Source organism: Rattus rattus, chromosome 5, assembly GCF_011064425.1.
Source record: "Rattus rattus isolate New Zealand chromosome 5, Rrattus_CSIRO_v1, whole genome shotgun sequence".
NCBI lineage: Eukaryota > Metazoa > Chordata > Mammalia > Rodentia > Muridae > Rattus > Rattus rattus.
The window spans coordinates 2,155,069-2,160,045 of NC_046158.1; the positions used below are offsets into that span (position 1 = coordinate 2,155,069).

The window sequence follows — 4,977 nt, forward strand, 5'->3', positions numbered from 1 at the left end:
GTACGAGGTGCTGCCCCGAGTCCCCACTGCCTAGCAAACGGAAGATGCCACTGCACAGGGACTGGAACTGGGTGGTTCACATTTCTCCAAACATGCAAGGCTCTTCCACACAAAGCCCTCGGAGTCGCAAGCTCTGGAATCAGGAGGCCCCGTGCCCAAGTTCCAGCTTAGCCACTTCAAAGGGTCGTTGTATTGAGGAAGACACGGTACATGCGAAGTGCTTAGCGGGGCTCTGGCACATGCTAAACCTCAAAAATAGCGACACATTAACAACCCGGAACGCAGGAAATACACTCTCCGCTTTATGAATAATAAAAGTGACACCCAGAGAAAGGGCTAAATGGCTTGCAGAAAAGCAGACCTCAAACTCAAGCTCATCTGCCCCGGCCCCCTCCTGGGCTCCCATCTTCTACTGACTCGCGTTTCTCTGCCAGGACCCTGAGCTGGGTCCAGTACTAACTAGCTAGTTCGCAGGGCCTCCAGGACCTGATGTCCACCCTGGGGTGGAAGAACAGGCCTCACTGGCCTTCTCGTCAGGAGTCCCTCAGGGGGTGGGAGGCTCAGGGCAGGCCTGGGCCCAGGCTGGGCTACAGGAGGCTCCCAGGTGTTGGGGAAGGCGGCTGCCTGGCTGTTGTCCAAGTACATTCAGAACCAACCCAAGGGAAACCCCAATTGTGTCAGTGCCGGCACGCCTGGGGCACAGGCATTGGAGACATTAAATATTAAACATGTCGGCAGCCTTCCAAGCTCGGTAATTAAAACTCTTATTTCATATTTTACACAGGATGGACAGGGAGGTCGCAGCCTGCTGTAAGAGGTTTCATAGTTCCTCCTTAACAGATGAAGCGGCTCTTCCTAGGAGAATCTCCCTCTTGCTCTACTCGTTCGTTTCCTGGAAGAGAAGACAGGGAATAGAGGTCAAACGGTTTGAAGATGACATTCAGGAACCCCAGCGGGCTCTTGGGTTCTTTGTCTACTTCTCTCTGAAGGGTCTGCGTCTCCAACCGGCTTCCTAGGGCTGGACTGCAGGTCCCCGTAGAAATGGCAATCAAGGGGCTAAGATCTATCTCTTCAAGCCAAAGAGGGAAGGAGAGCCAAGATCAGACAGACAGGCCGAAGGGAGGGGCGTCTTCCCTTAGCCTCCAGCGCCATCTGCTGGCTAAATTCTAAACTGCAGCTCTGCCAGAGGCCAACTGGTAACTTAAGAGTTCTAAGCAAAGGGTTAAAGGAGGGAAAGCAAGGAAAACTGGGTCGTTCCCCAGCATCAAGAGAGAAAAAGCACGCTGGAATCTGGAGGACCCAACCCAAAGCAATAACCATGGCGGGCGGCTATCCTTGAGTTCACTGTGAGGAGCCTCAGCTTACCTGATGATGTACGTTCATGATCTCACTGAGGATGTCCTCAAGGTACAAGTAAGAGAAAACACAGGAGGACTTCAGTGACTCCCCCCGCCCCTCGGGCTTCTACACGCTTCCTAGTGCATCCATAATGTCTCTCTTTTCCATCTCAGAAGTACCACGAACTCTGTCATGAACTTCCATGAACTGCCTGGTCCCTTCCCTGTTACTCCGGAATGAAAAAAAAAAAAAAAAAAAAAAAAGGAAATAAAAAAGGACGGACATGACTACTCCTAGGTATGGTGGAGCAGAAGGTTTATTGTAGACAAAGGGGAGAGTAAAGCCAGAGGCAGGGACATCCGGGAGAGTCCAGAATGGACACGACTCTGAGCAGGCCATGTGAGAAGAGGGCAGAGCCAAGAGAGTAAAGGGTAGACAAAAGGGCCAATAACTAAAATGACTGGATTCTACAGGGAAGGGCGGCCCAGTCCCTGAGCTGAAGAAACATAGGGTAGAGGCCGGGGGTATACTGACCATGCGCTGTAACAGGTAGGGAGTGAGGGATGCTGGGAGAACCTGGTAGCCAAATCTGCTTAGATGTGTTCAGTGGGCACCTCCGTTAGCCATCTGCCACAGGTTTGAGCCTAACATATCCCTTAGCCCTAGCTTTTCTTGTCTTCCCAAACCTCTGCAAATGCTTCTTACCGTGCTCTCCCAGTTACCCGCCATAACCCATTCCGTGCATGAGACTTACTACACTCTTCGTAGATTCCATACAGCCTCCAAACCAAGAAGCAAAGAGCCAACTCTGATGGCGCTTCTTATCTTGAAGATAAACCTGGAGATCCTTGCCTTGTTCCCAACGGTGCGGCACGGTCTAGATGAAGTAGGATTCTTAGCAGACTCGCTTGGCATCCCTGCATCTTCATCCCTTCATGCACTGTCCTACGGGGGCCCCTCTGCTCCTCAGATTACACCAAGCTCTTGCTGAGCTCAGGTTCTTCTCAGGGGCTGTTCCTTCTGCCTAGAGTGCGTTCCTTTTATTTGTCCTCTAAGAGCTCTCCACACCAAGGCAACACTTCACCCAAGGCCTCTCTCTTCCGGCCATGCACTCTAAAAGTCCCCACCCTGCCGGACTCCATTGTGCTCCCTCGATTTGCTTCCCTAATGAACTTACAGCAGTGTCTGTTTTCGGTTCCTCAGTATTTGTATCCATCACCTCACTAGCTAAAATGGAGCCTGGTAGAGGGCAAAGAGTCTGCCCATTCATTCACCAGTGCATAGGCCTGGTCTACAGGAAACCCAGAGCTGTCTGCAGAATGTGTGGAGGGGCTCTGGGACAGCCCTAGTATCAAGGAGAGGTCAGAGAAGTTTCCCAGAGAAAGAGACATCTCCGCGGGTTCCCCAGAATGAATAGGAACAGCTCGGAAGACGGAAGGTCACCCTGAGCAAAGAGATCACAGGTGAAAGGGTCCTAAGCAAGAAGGCAACTTCCAGAAACCAAAGAATGGGAAGAAAACTGGCTTAGGATTCAGGCGTGAGAGGGAGGGGCCGCCTTGGGAGAAGATCCTGGGCTAGTCACACTTGGACCATTAGCCTCAGAACCTAGAATTCTCCCTGTAGTGGTTAATACTGATGTCTGCTTGAAAGGATTTAGAATCACTTAGGACACACAGCTCTGAGGGTTGGGGATTTGGCTTAGTGGTAGAGCGCTTGCCTAGCAAGCGCAAGGCCCTGGGTTCAGTCCCCAGCTCCGGAAAAAAAAAAAATAGAAAAAAAAAAGACACACAGCTCTGGTCTTTTTGTAAGAGGTTTTCCAGACCGCTTAATTGAGGTGAGAAGACTTATCTTGAATATTAGTGGATCCAGCAATGGGCTGGGGTCCCGTCATGGTTAAAAAGAAGAATGGACACCAGCATTCCTCCCCCACCCCACCCCACCCCACCCCACCCCACTCCATCCCCTCTGCATCCTGATTGCAGCTGCAATGTGACCAGTTCCTGTCACCATGACATCTTGTGTGGAAGACTTTTCCTAGCAAGATGCAACGCACATGTCTACTCACCCCTCGTAGGGAACCCATGTTGTCCTGTTGGCTCTGCCTTCCATCCTGTCAGTAGTAGCTTCCTGAGGTTACACCCTTCAGAGCAACAAAATGACTGCAACATCTCAGAGCTTCACAACTTCACCTACCAGCTCTGATGGTTAGTTTTGTCAACTCAACACGACCTGGGAGTGCCTGGGAAGAGTCTCCAAGAAAGATGTCTGGATCTGGTTGTAAGGGATTGTCTGTTTGCTCTTAATTGATATGGGAGGAGCCAGTCCACTGTGAGCAACACCATTCCCTAGCCAGGGAACCTTGAGGTATATAAGTATAGAGAGTGGGCTAAGTACTAACAAGCATGCATGGATTCTTTTTTCTCTCCTCAATAGGACTAGCTGCTTCAAGATCCTACCTTGACTTTTCCCAAATAACAGATTGTTCCGACGACCTGGAATCATAAGTGGAATAAACCGCTTTCCCCTAAGATTCTTTTGGCCAGGATATTTTTCACAGCAACAGAAATAAAACTAGCACACCAGACTTACAAGATAAAGGGGGGAGCCCTTCAAATAAAGAGTAGTCTTTCTCTCGTGTCCCAGCACACATCTCCTCATATCTCGTTGCACTAAAGTAGACCTTGTGTCCATTTCTGAGCCACTCAGTGTGGCCTGTTTATTTGAACAAATCACCAGGGCCTAGAGTGGTTGGGTCAGGTTTCCACACCCGGGTTACACAAAAGAGCTGGGAGTAAGACCCAGAGAGAAAGAGAGAGAGAGAGAGAGAGAAAGAGAGAGAGAGAGAGAGAGAGAGAGAGAGAGAGAGAGAGAGAGAGAGAGTCTTCTATTTTAATACACCTTAAACAGCTCAATGTCTGGGCCATTCCCAAACTTGCAACCCTCCTGGGCCTCCATCTTACATGCTGGCTGTCTCTCTGTCCTGCACGTCACGGGCCTGATCTCTCTGGTTTCCTGGCATGGCGGTTTTAACTCCTTACAGATATAGCAACACATATCTGTGACTCATGCACGTGGGGCAGACACAGGAGAATTAGGAATTCTAAGTTGACTTTGGCTATATGAGGAGTTTAAGACTGCCCAGTGTGCTATGTGAGTCTTTGTCCCAAAAAGATATGGAATGAAAGAAAGAGAGAGGAGAAAGGGGGATAAGGGGAGGGAAGGAGGAAGGGCGGGGGAAGGGAGGCAGAAAGCAGCCATTGTATGCCGTGCCTCTGGATGACACTGAACTGGAGCAACCCGTGGGCACCCAAAGGCAGCTGTGATGTCAGGCCCAGCACCCAGCACTAGTGAGCTGGCTTGGCATCCCGACCACACAGCCATTGTTATCTGTCAACACATTGCATCTTTTTCCATGACTACGACCTTGTTTTGTAATTGAATTGATGCTGTTTATATGGCCCCACCCACCTGCGATCACAGTGCAATTTGTCGGTCTGACTGCTGGTAGAAGAAAACAATTTTGTGAGAATGGCTGTTTGGGGATTGAGGCACCGCAGAGCCCTGAGCATTGAATTCACTTGTGGCCCATGAGTCTCACAGCCACTCGGCACGCACATCCTACGATACAGATTGAGCGAG

At 50.3% G+C, this 4,977-nt stretch overlaps 1 long non-coding RNA gene across 1 annotated transcript; it reads right to left on the reverse strand.

The window, feature by feature from the left end:
• Nucleotides 1-289: 289 nt before the first annotated feature.
• Nucleotides 290-2,291, reverse strand: LOC116900041. The gene is made up of 2 exons (XR_004387910.1): nucleotides 2,093-2,291; nucleotides 290-892 (listed from the first exon to the last, which is right to left on the reverse strand). It is a non-coding gene; the product is annotated as an uncharacterized LOC116900041 (long non-coding RNA).
• Between the last annotated feature and the right edge of the window lie 2,686 nt (nucleotides 2,292-4,977).